Below are 16,105 nucleotides of genomic sequence, written 5' to 3' on the forward strand. Positions count from 1 at the left end.
CTACAGTGTCTCATTGGACATATCAAACTCCCAATGTTTAGACAAACCAGAACATGAACTTACAGTACCTCAGGGTACGTGGGACTCATGAACACTCTTTTGTTATATTATCATTACAAACCAGAACTTGGAGTAAAGAAGACACATGTGCATTTGAAATGTTTATTTACTAATGCCGTCTTCTCAGGCGCAGTATCTTAGATAATACAAGTATACTTATTATCAGTATCAAAATTATCAGCATAGTTACTAAGACATAAAAAGCGAATGGTGACAGCATGTTAACATGCTGTAATGAATAAGAGTTAACAACACTTATATCTCACCCTCCCTAACACATATATTATATTATTAGCTAAGAAGGTCTCTTTGGGTTGTTTTAGGGCGGGCCCATACCTTAGTGTCCTAGCATGAAGGAATCACATCAGCATACACCAGCTCTCTCTGCATGTGCACCGCATCAAGTGTGTTAACTATTCTCCTGCAAAGCAATATCAATCCCGCCTCAAGCCCAAGTTGGCAAAGGCTGCACTTGTGTTATGACTATGAAGGCGTGGAGATCAGACCTCATAACAATTCCATATCGTGTTGCTCCTGAAACTTCAGCACTCTCCGTGCAGACATGGTTTATTAAACAAAACTGATATCAGAGCAATAACATATTATTCTCACATACACCACGGCAAACCACTAGGTTGAAAGCTAAGTCAACAATTAAGGGTCGTGTGCAGAAGTTGCAAGAAAGGAAAAATGGCGTTTAAATCTCAAATGTACCTATGCTAACTTAACACGATATAAGGATATATAGGAGCTATACAACACCCCCCCATGATCCGTGAACGGACTAAATAAGATAACAGAAGTGCCATCACATGAGAGCAGAATCCAATTATAAACGAGCATGAATAAAAATTCAATTATAAAAACTAATGCTAAAAAATAGCCCACAAGTATAATGTGGCTCAAGCCAATAGGCAAGCAAAAATAAAATGTCTTGACCAAAAGTCAATAAAATCAAGGAAATGCTATCAATCAGCATGTCCATTTGAGGCAGTGTCTATGATAAGACTGTATATGAAAAGTAAGCTGCAACAGCCTCCAGGAGGAAGTCACTGTCCTCATCCGAAAACAGTTCAGCCATCCAATTTAAAAGATGAAAGGAACATACGTGATCTTCCAGCACCGGATCCTCTATAACCATCAGAGGACAGCTCGGTGGGTTTTCAAGAAAACTTTGTTCCAAGAAATTTTGCGCTGCCGACAACACATCCCAGGGACCCATTAGTCCATGTGCCACCGCCAAGGCCATAATCCTTTCGTCAGAACAAACCAACTCGTGAGCAATGATAGGACTCATCAGTTGATCAAAATCGACGTCAGAAGATATTGGTCCGCAGAGACACAAATCAATGGCCCAAAGGAAATCACAGGTCAGGCAGCGAAATACAGGCTGGACACAGGTGAAATAGGAGAACCGAAAAGATAATCCAAACGCCGTGCTTAGAGTCGCCAACGGCAGTGTGCCATAATAATCAAGCATGCGGTTGCGAAACCGCGTCAGTAGCAGCTGAGCGTGGTCTTGCACAGGAAGGGCATCCATATTTAAAAAGGCAGAAAACCACCAATGCGCCAGCCGCTAATGCAAGTAAAAACGGGAACCCTCCAAATAAGGATGAAAAAATAGAATGGAAGAAGGCAGGGATGACTCCAAAAATCTTCTCAAAGGAAGTCACGAGACCACCGCTAACAACTTTAAAAAAATGCGCTAGGCCCGTTGTGGAGGATGCGTTAAAGATAGAACGGACCATGGCTCCGAAATGCAAAGGCAAATCAGTGTTTAAAAGAGCCTGAACCTCCGTACGGGTGTTAGCAATGTGAAGCACGAAAGTTTCACGGGCCGAGCTCAAGGCCACCTCTTTCTGGGACAATAGAGCTCTTATTCTAGCCATGCCGCTGAATTCTGCTCCCAAGGTCGGTATCTGTGGCCAAATGGAAGACTCCCTATGTTCACGTGTGGGAGGATAAAGAACATTTCTGCAGCAAATAACTCGCTCACTAACTGTTACTATGAAAGCTATACCTTTAATTAAACCACAACAGTTTTCATTATTGAGCATTAAATAACTACCATTCTCTAACAATTTAAACGTGGGGATGATAGCAGGAACTGGCGTGCCCTGTAAAACGCAAGCCATATTCGGTCGGTCCTTGTTACATGAACCGTGTAACTGTATGTGTCTGCACATTAAAGAATGATCCGGCGTCTCAGTACACTCATCCCCTGTTAGATAAACTTCTTGTTCATCCTTGAAACATCTGTATGTGTATGGGAGTGACCAGACCTCATGAAGAAAACCGCTACCTAAGGGTTCAAAACGACCTATTGGCACATATTTCATACAATTAGAAAACTTATATAAAGCAAAAGGCAGTGTTATTAAACCGTGGATAAGCCACGTAGCAGCAGTGGCTTCTGCCACAGAAAAAGGTAAAGATTCCAACCTTTCAATATGTAGCATAGAAAAGGAAGCATCACGCATTGAAAGCAAGCGTTGTTTGTCTGTCAAATTAAACGGTGCAAATAAAGAGGAAACGTTCATGTATCCCCAGGGAACTTTACCCATTTTCAGAGTCTGAAGTGTCCATGCAAACTGCATGATTGACCGTAATTGATTCTGACCATGGTATAATACTGACACTTCATCATGCACAATATCAACAACAGACGACACAATATTATCTAATGTGTAAATTCTAGAGTAAAGCACGTTAATGCTATTGTCAACAACTGCAAGCACTTTCTCAAGATTCGCCTGATCAATAGCCCTAAGGCGTGAAGCAGCCTCAATCTGTGAGAGTTTCCAAATTTCATTGTAAACCCCATATAACCACCTTTTCGACCTGCCACTAGCTGGGCCTTTAATGAAATCATTCAAATCCACGTCTGCATTCAGTTTGGAAAGGTGATACTTAACCGCAGGTAAAGTTGAATGTTTCAGCCAAGCTTGACACAACTTGCCCACAGAGTAAGAGGTGACAGTATGACTCAAATCAAACCGGGGATCAGATCTAACAGTCTTAAAACCGTCAGTTATATTTAAAAACCTTTTTTGGCAAGAATCAGCACTACGGTGCCAAAGCAGCCAACCCTTGGGATTCATACTGGAAATGTTAAAGGAGGAATTAAGAAGCAGAGCCTGTATATCTTTAATAGACAATTGAGTAAAATTACTCCAATCCTCATATTCCTCCAACTCCGGGAAAGACGGGGCGTTTAACCTTTTAGATGTAGCCAATCCAAAGCATGTGGTCTGGGAAATGGTTTCATTTAAAAACAACATATGATTCGGGATGAGACATGCACGGTGCAAAGCCTCAGTGCCTCGTACCTGCCAGGCCCTTGAACCCCAAACCGATTTAAGGTCTATTGTTTCCTTCCATAACTCATAGCCCCCAGTAACTAATTGATCTAGGAAGGCCTTCGAGTACAACAATTTTGTATCGGTAAGTCTAACCTTGGACAGTGGCTGTTTGTGAAATTTAAAATAAAAGGACTCGGGATTGGACTGGTTAAAGTCAGTGAAATAAGTATACTTTTTAAGAAACGTTTCTGAACTCCCTTGTGTAGGTGCCGGGCAATGTTCCCACTGTGTAAAATTAACAGCATCCCTTCGGGAAGATGTCTTGTGTAAGAAGTGATTGCCATAATGTTGGTAACAGAACAATTCACCATAATTAGCAGATTCCAAATATAAATCCTCAGCATCAAAAGCAGCATAGTATTTTAAATCAGAAAACAAACTTTGCACAGCAGTAACATCCCAATCATCAGAACGAATGTTTTGTTTCACCACATCCCCCATATTCACTCTAAGCACATTAGGAACATTAACGACTTCCGTTGGGCCATGAATCTGAAAACGAACTGCATCCCACGCGATTCCATCCAGAACAGGCCATGCTGTGATGTTAACCAAAGTCAAGTCTCTTTTTAATCTGTGTGTAGAATGTGAAGAGGAAAGTGGGGCCAAAGTTCCATTTAAATGAGTAATGCAAGTTCTCTCCTCGACATAGTGTCCATTCATAATCCGAAAAAAATAAAACACAAAACCAATTGACATAAAAAGGTAAACCGAAAAAAGGACCAGCCAAATGTATATCCAAGGAGGTATCAAAAAATGTTTTTTAAACAGGCTAGCATATACTGCAATTTGAGAGGGTTTTTTCGAGGCAAGGGAAGCAGAGTCAAATGAAAATCTGGATTCCGTGGCTAAACGAGCTTGCAGGTCAGGCATGGACAAATCAGTGGGGTATGTATAGTCCAATTCATCAACGTTAGTTCCGGGTAAATTATTTAATAATGGACTGGAAACAGCAGGTAATTCGATGGCCACTTCAGGTTCAATATTAGAAGCAGTGGGCATAATTGAATTTCTCACAATGGAAGGACAGGAAACAGCTGGTGTCATGCTAAGAAGAATCGGCCACTCTGTGTATCTTGACATTGTCAATAGAAATAAACCTGTTTTCTTTACGACCTGGAAGTGGTGGTAAAATGACTGTTCTTGTGCCCTTCACTCCAAGCACTGGGACTGGAGCTCGATAGGAGGGACCAAACTCTTTCTTGTTGTCGATCTTCTCTCGAACCAGTTCTCCAACTTGGGGTAGCCAGCCAACTACCGGGATCTGCAACGCATCATCCGATGTGGAGGGCAAATGTTCCTTTGCAAGACTGTCTCTGGTCTTTTGTAGATTCTGTAAAACATTGCAATGTTCATCTGCGTCAAAGGAAGTGGCGCGAACCACAGAGTCTAGACCGTCAAGGTCAGGGACGTACATCTTGATGCCAAAGAGCATTTCGTATGGGGTCCGCCCACCCAGAGACCTTCTAGGGAGATTATTAAGAGCACGCTGCACGCCATAGAGGTGAGCCAGCCAGTTTCTGCCAGTGCCTATAACTCGGGCTGTCAAAGATTGCTTTAAATCACGGTTCATTCGTTCAACTACACTATTACCCTCAGGTCTGTAGGGTGACGAAAACTTGACTTGGACCCCCATCGAAGTCATGGCATCCTTATACGCCTTAGAGGCGAAAGCCGGACCCTGATCCGAATGGAAGGTACCACAGGCAAAAATCCCTATAAAGATACGCAAATCTCTAATGACAGTCCGTGAATCAGCGCTGCGATGTGGCCATACCCACACAAAGCGTGTGCATGAGTCAACTGCTACTAAGATGTACTTATACGCAGTATCAGATGAAAAAGGACCGCAGTGATCTAAATAAACACAGCCTAGTGGTTTATTAGAAATGTACAACTGAGTCTGTGGCGGACGCGTAGCAGTTGAAGGTTTAATCTGCTGGCATATGTCACAAAGAAGGACATAATCACGCGTCTGTTTGTACAGTCCCCGCCACCAGAAACGTTGTTGTAGTTGCGTTACAGCGGCTGAGACGCCCGCATGCGCAGACGCCACACCTTCATGAGCCGCTGTAATCAAGTCTGCTCTGCGATCCGAGTTGGGAATCAGCCGTTCCCCAACATCAGGAATTGTCACAAAAGGAACCTTTTCGGGACTTAAGTGGTATTTATACTTCGAAGGGAATCCCGCAGGATGTTTACTTCCCTTCTCAGAGGCAGCAATCGCTGCCAAGATGTCGCTATCAATCTTGGTTTTAGACCTAGTAACTGCTGCAACTAAGTATGTAGATACTGCAGATTTCGCCGCTTCATCAGCAAGCGAGTTGCCAACAGCGTGAACTCCTACGCGCTGATGACCGAGAGTATGAATCACATAAACGAGTGGCAACATAGCCTTAAGCTCTGCCACTCGAACCCAGATCATTTTATGTTTTATTGTGCTACCCTTGGAATCATGAAAATCATTTTGAATCCAAAAGAACAAGTTTTCATTGTAAGACTGGACACAGTAGTAAGAATCACTTACAATTAGAGTAGTAACACTTGGATCTGCGTACTCCAAAGCTAGCAAGAGAGCACGAAGCTCCGCCAATTGTGCGGTGCAATCGCCCAGGGGCAACGTGTGCACTTCCCTGGAAACAAACTCATCATTCAACATAGCACCGACCACAATGGCGCATGCGGAAACGTAGGCATGTTTAGAGCCATGCGCAACCTGCGCCGACCCATCAGTGTAAATGATGCAATGGAAGTCCTCCAAAGGTCGCATAGCCAGAGGAGCAGGATGAACGAATTCATACTGCAAGTACTCTTGCGACCGTAAGGAGGCGTCAAAAATAAACATGACATCCGTGGATGACAATGACGCAGCCCACTGAATCCACCGAGGGTGCAAAGCCTTCGAATTTGGTACACTGGCTTTCGTGACTGCCTCCAAGTGAGGACAGGGTGTTACCACTAGCATGCGTTTCCCCTGAGACAGTGCACGTTCTTTTAGAATTGCCATCTGTACAGCAGTTAAAACCTTTTCCACTGTGGGAAACCGCATCTCAGCCGAAGTGTACAAGTGTGACTTGTAAGCAATAGGTACTGTGTCACCTTCATTAAAAGTGAGGTATGTGAAACCCACCGTCCCAGGAATTATTCTTATTCTAACCTCGCAGCGGACAAAGAGTGGGGGAGGGCGCCATCAAACCAAACTCGACGCTGCCAATGATCAATAGGTATTTCCAATGCCCTGTACGGCGTATATACAGCCGGGACATCCGAGGCGGTGTAGGAGTGGAACAAACCAGAATTAGCGTCCACAGCCGGAAACGTAACCCAAGAGTAAAACAACTCGTAAGGAAACGCCGGATCTGCACATACCACGAAAATCACAGCCATCCCACCTACTGGGACCTGGTACGTCTGAAGATGGTTGCGTACCGCTACGCGACTATGCTGCGCAATAGCCACCGCCGCCATGACAACACTGGAAACAAGAACACACAAAGAATACTCTGTAGCACAACTGGGTAGTAATTCAAAGAAACCGTTTAAGAAAGAATCAAGCTTGAAAAAAGACCTATTTCAAAAAATAGGTAGGTTTCACCGACACCCCGTTTTCCGGAAACGGATGTGAAGGGGTTAAGGCATGAACGATAAACTACTCGAGTGTCATGATATAAGACCACCGAAACCGTTGGGCGCCATGTTGCAGGGTTTCTGTACTCACACAGAACTGTGCACAGAGGAGTGGAACCTCGGCAAATTAGGGTGTCCCAAAACTTACCTTAGCAACCAACTCACCCCTTACCGAGCTAGCTACAGTGTCTCATTGGACATATCAAACTCCCAATGTTTAGACAAACCAGAACATGAACTTACAGTACCTCAGGGTACGTGGGACTCATGAACACTCTTTTGTTATATTATCATTACAAACCAGAACTTGGAGTAAATAAGACACATGTGCATTTGAAATGTTTATTTACTAATGCCGTCTTCTCAGGCGCAGTATCTTAGATAATACAAGTATACTTATTATCAGTATCAAAATTATCAGCATAGTTACTAAGACATAAAAAGCGAATGGTGACAGCATGTTAACATGCTGTAATGAATAAGAGTTAACAACACTTATATCTCACCCTCCCTAACACATATATTATATTATTAGCTAAGAAGGTCTCTTTGGGTTGTTTTAGGGCGGGCCCATACCTTAGTGTCCTAGCATGAAGGAATCACATCAGCATACACCAGCTCTCTCTGCATGTGCACCGCATCAAGTGTGTTAACTATTCTCCTGCAAAGCAATATCAATCCCGCCTCAAGCCCAAGTTGGCAAAGGCTGCACTTGTGTTATGACTATGAAGGCGTGGAGATCAGACCTCATAACAATTCCATATCGTGTTGCTCCTGAAACTTCAGCACTCTCCGTGCAGACATGGTTTATTAAACAAAACTGATATCAGAGCAATAACATATTATTCTCACATACACCACGGCAAACCACTAGGTTGAAAGCTAAGTCAACAATTAAGGGTCGTGTGCAGAAGTTGCAAGAAAGGAAAAATGGCGTTTAAATCTCAAATGTACCTATGCTAACTTAACACGATATAAGGATATATAGGAGCTATACAACAACCTAGTTACCCGGCTATGGAGATGCTCAATGATCTATGAAATGCATGGGGTTTACAAATCTAAATGTGATACCCTTCAAGTATGTTTAGCTATCTCGTATGTCAAAATTTCAAAGTCACTGATATCAATCTGCGCATATATCGACTTCAGAACTAACATATCATCAAGGTAAGCCTGAACAAAGAAGTATAGATCTACTATTCCTATTTGCACATGTATTTCTCTAGAAGATATATTTGTAATCAGTGTTATGGAGTCGATATACATGCAAGCCAACATTAAAAACTGACTCTTCTGGAAGAACACCCACTATTTGTACTCAAATAATAAACAACTGCTATCGGTTTTGAGGTCACCTTTTGGGAAAAGTTGTGGAGCAGTGTTTTTTTGCAGGGGTATCTTTGCTGAGAGTCAACAAAAAGTTTGACAAGAAAACTATCAAAAATATATATTTTGGCTTAGAAATGTGTAAGCGCACATCTGTAGTTGTGAAATAAATCAGTCGTGTTATAAGAGGAAGTACTTTGGAAGGATATTGTTTTTTAAGGACTTCAATTATAATGAATTATAAATCTAACTGTTTTTGAGTGTTGATGGAAAATAAGTAGGATGCTATTGTTTTGAAATCTGAACTGATAAGGTATAATTGTATGTATGTGTTGCTAATTGTATGTGTTGCTAAATTGAGTTTTTACCTAAAAAAAGACAATAAAGAAAGAACTGCAATACAGAGTTAGACCTTAGTCGAACAACATGGTGGACAGGCTTTTAGCTCCAGATTGCAGGTCATGTTTGCCTAACACAATTAGTATGAAAACTAGAGGGTTACTAGGAATTTGTCAGACAGGGTACTCTGTGAAATGCGTGGCGAATGTCCTGTCCTCCGTATTACAAAAACATTATAGTCAATGTCACTCTAAATATGGTGAATAGGGCGTCGGTCACATTTGACAGAGTACCCCCCATCGGCCAAGGCCCTAAGTGCCTAACTCATGTTGGGTTTCTACAATTCCTAGCCAGGAAAGACACACATATGCTCTTTTATCAACTCGAACAGTTAAACTGCCTTCCCACCCCCCCACCACCAGTAACACCATCTTCTCCTGCTACTGAACACTCTTCAGATAACATATGGTGTCCGAGTGAACCTGCTTGACTGACTATGAATGTTTTAAACTCCCTAAAAGCAGTAATGGAAATTGCATTATTTTTAGTACTGGCCATAGTGCCTACTCACCACTAAGAATCATCTCATGGAATGTAACAGGTCTCCTCCAAAATAGTCAGCCAGACATTAGCGAGGAAGTTTGTCCAGAGGTCTGGGGGCTGACCCTTTCGTTTGAATTAAGCACAAATCACAGAAACATCTACATAGCTAATGAGGACATCTTATATTTGAAACTGATAGTTAAGTTTGGTGAACAAGTTACTTACCTTCAGTAACGCATTATCTTGTAGAGACTCTTATCTAGCTGCAGATTTATTACCTTTGAATTTCCCAGGCATCAGATTGGATCGGGAAACTTTTGCTGAGCAATACAACTTGCACACAGCGTCGGGTGGCTCCATTCGGCTCTGTGTGATGTCACCGGCAGTGTCAGTTATGAAGTCGTGATGCCTATATAGGCGCCACCCAGGCACACGGACGTCAGTACTTTTAGTTTTTTCCACACAAGAAGCGCAGAGCCACGAAGTAACTGACGTAGTCGTGTGCAAAACTAGTGCCCTAAAAAGGGGAGTAACCCTAGCCCTACAATATTAGTCCGCAAAGCAGGGAAACATGGGTGGGGCTGTAAGGAATCTGCAGCTAGATAGAGCCTCTACCAGATAATGTGTTACCAAACGTAAGCAACTTGTTCATCAGACTTCTAGCTGCAGATTATTTACCTTTGAATTAGATACGCAATGCATACCATCCCAGTGGGGGGCTGCAGACCAATATCCTATACTAGGAAGTCCTGCAGGACTGAGTGAGCAAAGTGCCCTTCCCTGCGGACCTGACCGTCCAGGCAGTAGTGTTTTGCAAACGTGTGCAATGATGCCCATGTTGCGGCCTAACAGATGTCTTGTACTGGGACACCTCAAACCAAGACCGTAGTTGCAGCCTTTCCCCTAGTGGAATGGGCCCTTAATCTCTCAGGGTGCTGCTTCTTCGCCAGGGTATAACAGATCATGATGCAGAGAACAACTCAGCATTGCCCTTCCCTGCTTCCACATACCTCACAAAGAGTTGGTTGTCCACCCAGAACTCTTGTGTAGTCAAGGTAAATTGAAGATGCTCTTTTTGGGTCCAGCCGGTGGAGACGCTCCTTTTTCTTAGAAGGATGCGGGCGAGCAAAGAAGGTGGGCAACGTGATGGACCGACCCAGATGGAAAGGGGTCACAACCTTTGGTAAAAAAGTATACCCAGGTGCAAAACACAACCTTGTTTGGAAAGGAAATAAAATAAGGAGGTGAGCAAGATAATACCTGCAACTCACTCACCCTCCGGGCCGATGTAATCGCCACCAAGAAGGCTATTTTGATGGTCAACAGTTGGAGGGGACAAGTGTGTAAAGGCTCAAAGGGAGCGCACATCAGATAGGTGAAGACCAAATTAAGGTCCCACTGCGGCATAACAACGGGCGAAGGTGGAAACAGATGAGCCAGCCTTTTCAGAAATCTATTTACAAAGAGATTTGAAGAGAGAGGGCTGGTCTGGCAGCCGCAATAAAGAAGACAAAGCAGAAAGGTAACCTTTGAGAGTTCCCAAAGCAGAGCCCTGTTGGGCAAAGGTTAGAATGAACAAAAGGACAGTAGAGAGAAGCAGAAAGAGGGTCAATAGACCTTTCTGTACAGTAAAATACTAATTTCTGCCAACAGCAGGCATCTTAGTGGAGGGCGCCTGCATGCCAGAATAACGCAACAGACTTCAGGAGGAAGGTCAAAAGCTATGAAGTGTTGCCTCTCTATCTCCACGCATGGAGGCACACGGTTGACAGGTTTGGGTGGAGAACCTTCCCCTGATGCTGCTTCAGAAGATCCTCCTGAAGAGGCAGCCTGATCGGAGGATCAATGCTTACTCTCAGAAGCTCTGGATACCAGACTCTCCTTGCCCAGTCCAGAGCCACAAGGATGACTTGGGCCTGGTTGCTCCGGCTCTACTTTAGAACCCTGGGCAGGAGGGGTATGGGTGGAAAGGTGAACAGCAGGCCTGAGCTCCACTCGCATCGAAAGGTGCCGCAGAGCGATAGGTGCCTTGGGAACTGCAGCGCGCTTTACAGCTTACACTGCACGTTCTGTTCGGAGGTGAACAAATCTAACCAAGGTTCTCCCCACTGCTGAAAGAGACCTTGCGCCACCTATGACTGGAGATGCCATTCGTGATTCGCTAGGCATCGACAACTGACTTTATCCGCCCTGGTATTCAGAGAACCTGCCAGGTGTTGAACCACCAGGGTTATGCCCTGCTGTTCCAGCCAAGTCCAGAGACGCAGGGCCTTTCGACAAAGTGTTCACAACCCCACCCTGCAGTAACACATGGAGATGGTGTTGTCCATGAACACTTGCTCCAGTTTCCCCTTAACAGATGGAAAAATTCCTTCAATGCCAACCGAATCGGCTGGTGCTCCAACAAATGTATGTGTAGCGCAGTCTCCGCCGGAGACCAGTGTCCCCTGATCTCCACCTCTCCCACATGGCCGCCCCATCCCAGAAGTGTTGCATTTGTCACAACTGTGAGACCTGGTTGGGGAAGGGAGAGGGGTCTGCCACTGACCCAATTGTGGTTCGTCGACCACCACTGCAGATTCTTCCAAGATCTGGACCATGTCGGTGAGATTTCTCTGATGTTGTGCCCATTGGAGCTTCAGGTCCCACTGCAGAGACTGCATACTGTACCTGGCATGCTTTGACAACAGGATGCAAGAGGCAATGAAGCCCAACAGCCTCATAGTCAGTCTCACCAAAATCCAGGATAGAGGCAGAAACATCAGAATCGGAAGCTGAATATCCTGGACTCGCTGCTCGGGAGGATAGGCCCAAAATTGCACTGTGTCTAGAACTGCCCCAATGTAAGGGAGCCTCTGAGAAGGAATCAGGGGTGACCTTGGCATGTTTATTGAGAACCCAGCGAATGCAGGAGGTCCGCCGTAGTCTGAAGGTTGGAGACGCCTGCCTGGGGCGAGGACGCCTTCAACAGCCAGTCGTCGAGGTAGGGGAAGACTGACACCCCTGACCTGCGCAGATGAGCTGCGACCACCGCCATCCCCTTGGTAAAAACCTGAGGGGCACTGGTAAGGCTGAAGAGAAGCACAGTAAACTGAAAGTGCTTGCAGCCTACCTTGAACTGCAGGTAAAGTCTGTGCCCGGCAGGATGGGGATATATAAATACGCATCATGCAGATCCAACGCTAGCATTCAGTCTTCTTGGTTGAGGGCAGACGAGAACTGAGCCAGAGGGAGCATCTTGAACTTCTCCTTCTTAAGGAAAACATTGACAGTTCGAAGATCCAGAATGGGCCGCAGCCCTTTCTTCTTCTTAGGAATCAGAAAGTAGCGGGAATAACAACCACTGTCTACTTCTGAAACCAGAACCCTTTCTATAGCTCACTTGGCCAAGAGAGCTGTAACTTCCTCTTGGAGCAACCTTAAATGATCCTCCATCGGCCGTTCCTGATTTGGCAGAAGGAGAGGAGAAAAAAGGAGAAAAGACAGAGAATAGCCCTTGTGGACTGTAGGAGAGTGGGGTCTGCAATCCTATGGTCACCCCAGATTTTTGCTTTTTGCTTCACTGGTTTACAACTTTCCCTGGCTGTGGGCCTGCTAATCAGACCCACAGCCTAGCTGTTCTCTCTCTAAATTGACAACCATGTACTTTAGGTGCATTTACCAATTGGTACTGGGCCACCTTATTAGTCCCTGTACCCAGGGCATAGGTGTACCCAGGGCCTACCAGGGGCTGAAGCATGTATTATGCCACCCCTGGCTGGCCATCTAAATCTGACACTACTGGCTGCATGACAGCTGGGGCAAGGTGGTGTAAACACCCTTTGCTGTAGATATAGTATACCTATATCTAACCCTAAAATGGACACATATATTCCTATCAGTCACTCCTATGGAAGGCCTTAACAATCCTGAAGGCAGGGTGCTTGGAATTATGTGAGATGGTGCTCTGGCATGAGCTGAGCCCGTTTGCAGTTTGCGGAACCAAGTCCTAATAGCTGTTCCATGATAACGCTATACCATATACTCTTAAGTGCATTATAATGCTAGCGGTTAAATGCTAACTCTGGTATAACATTATCAAAACATGTCGAGTAAGGTGTCATACGATTTGGAATACTACCCCCTCGCCAATTCTGGCGACGGGGGTAGCATTCCACCCTTCTAGAGGGACACGACATGTATGTAACTGTGAACCCCGGTTAAAGTTAACTCGAGCCTCAGCATCACAAAATGGATGCTGCCACCACAGACACAAGTCTGACCTCCTGCTGCTGGGAATCCTTCCAGCGAGGATGGCTTGGACAAAGGGTTTCCTGCCTTGGGAGGTGCTAGCACCACCCCAGACAGGATTTTGTGTATTGAGGTAGGGAGGCCTGAAAGGAATGAGACATGCCTGGGGCACACAAGGTGCCCTGTGCATACACCGGTTCAAACCAGTTGCTGGGGCATCCCAGCCCCAGCTCTGGCGGGAAACCGGACAAAGGATAGGGGGTATAACCACCCCCCTTCCTGGTCCCACCCAGGGGAGGGACCTCGTCAGTAGTGCAGCCCCCTTTAGGAGAATAAAGGTAGGAGCTGGTCCCATTCCAAATTAGATTATCCTGAACTATTCAAGAAGAAGAAACTCTGGCCTTCGACGTTCTGCTCCACAGAAGACTGAAGAATCTCCCTTGTGGACAAGGAGTGTCCACCCTGCAACTGCAGGCACCATCAAGCGTCCAGCGGCTTCACTTTGTCGTCTTCCCTCGAGGATCCAGACTTCAGAGCCCGACGAGACCCGGATTCCCAGACCTCTCCGACCTCAACCTGCATCTACAGCAAAGCTGAGACCCGTGGGTGCGACGAGACACGTGGGACCGGCCATCTTGAACGAACCTGCACTTCGCTTCCAGCACGACTCCCGAGGTAAACTCGACCAAGTGCTTTGGGGACTGAGAAGCCCCAACCCCGAGCAGCCCCTGCACCGAAGATCAGCCCTCCAGCATCCACGAGATCTGCGTGGGACCCTTCTGCTTTGTTGCTGCTCGACGCGTTGTCTGGTCACTTGCCGGCTGGCTAGTGACCTCCCAGACGACGAACCTGTGAATTTCCACTGCTGATCTGGTTGCTCCAGATTGGCCCTTGCTCCCTTCCAAAAGAGGGGCACCCCGGACTCTCCTAGTCCGCACCAGATGCTTTCTTCACTCACCGCGTGGGTTGCCTTTGCCAAGGCCTGTTGCCTCCAATCCCGGATCCAACACCGCCTACAGCGAGAGCCTGCGTGGGACAGATCGTGCCTCCATCCTGGTCGTCGAAGACACCTCCTGGTCCACGTGGCTGCAGAGTCAAGCGTCCACTCTTCACCTGATCACGACGACGACATCTGGTTCCTTCCTGGTTCCACTCCAGTCACTGGCTAGTGACTGTGAACATTGTCCCCTCTGCTTTCAGGTCTCCTTCTTCAACAATCCACCCTTGGATTGCACCGGACATCTTCCTCCTGGTCGCCTGCAGCATCTTTTCTTTCAGGCTCCATTGACTTCAACGCGAGAACCCGACGTACTTTGACACCTATGCACCCGCAGCCCGTGGGTGAGGTAACGAGAGCATTTCGGTGCTCAAGGGTAGTTTAACTGTCCTAGTGTCCCGTTCCACAGTCGTTGTTGTTCTAACTAGTCAGGATTGTCCGTACTCACCTTTTCTTTGAACTGTACTGTCCATAGACGTTGTTACGCATCTCGCGTGTGAGTTCACACTCTGCACACGCGTCCCGTGGGCCTCCTATTACTTACCTGAAGTTAGTATAGCGTGGTCCCATCGATCCTACAGCCTCTGGACAGCTCCATTCCGATTATCGACTTTCACATTCCACTTACTTAGTATATGGTTTGTCGTGCCCCTAGGGGACCATTGTAATTTTGTGCAACTTGTAGTATTTTTCGTAAGAGATTGTCATGTGCTTAGCCCTCTGACCTCATAAAGAGTTCAGAGGTGACTGACAGACCTCCTGAGGCGGAAGCCGGGAGTGTGAATTGCTGCTCATTATTTTAATATTGTGAATTTCTTGTGTTTTAAAACTGCACTTTCCCTCTCCCCCTCCCTCACGACCTCAGGGCATTTACCTGCCTGTGGAGACGCCGCGCAGCCGACATTAACGCTGCCGCGGTGTAAACACTGAAGGGGATTTTGCCGCCATTGCCTGCACGATCGTGGAGGCCACGCCCCCTTGAGGCCACGCCCACCCCTCTTGACGTCAGTCACAGTCTTACAAATATGTGCTTTCCCAGGAAGCGCAGCGGACGAGCGCAGCGGGCGTGACGTTTGCGCGCCGAAGGCGCGCCTAAGGCAAGCCCGTCTGCGCCCGTCCGTGCCAAGGTAGGGCCATGGGCCCCTTATGCTGCCGGTTTCGACCCTTTACATCAGGATCAGCTCCCGTCTGGGCCTCCCTATTCCAGAGAGGAGCTCATTCATATAGGTAAGCTATTTGCCGACAAAGGAACATTGTCTCTATCACCCTCCGCTCTCCCCAGGGCTGATGTACTTTGTGATGATGTTCTGTATTGTGGTCTACTAAACGTCAGGTCTCTGCCCAAACACTACACAGAGATCCAACTTCTGATTGACTCTCATGAACTTGACATCCTTTTTATGACAGAAACTTGGACGCGTCCAGACTGTCTGGTCGATCCGGGTTTTGCCTGCCCCTCCGGGTTTAAATTTCTCCACTTCCCTAGGCCTACTGGTAGAGGCGGAGGTGTGGGAGTCATTTTTAGAGCATCTTGCAGCATTAAGATCCTTACTCTTGACCCTATCCCGGGCTCCGAGTTACTAGGACTTTCAATTCAGACCCACGCCGGAAATATAGT

General features: G+C 46.1%; 1 protein-coding gene across 2 annotated transcripts in view; it reads right to left on the minus strand.

Moving 5' to 3' along the window:
- The window catches only part of ZNF277 (zinc finger protein 277), a 716,997-nt gene that overhangs the window by 348,045 nt on the left and 352,847 nt on the right, over nt 1-16,105 (minus strand). The window lies entirely within an intron of this gene.

This window comes from Lissotriton helveticus, chromosome 1_1, assembly GCF_964261635.1.
Source record: "Lissotriton helveticus chromosome 1_1, aLisHel1.1, whole genome shotgun sequence".
In the NCBI taxonomy this organism is placed as follows: Eukaryota; Metazoa; Chordata; class Amphibia; order Caudata; family Salamandridae; genus Lissotriton; species Lissotriton helveticus.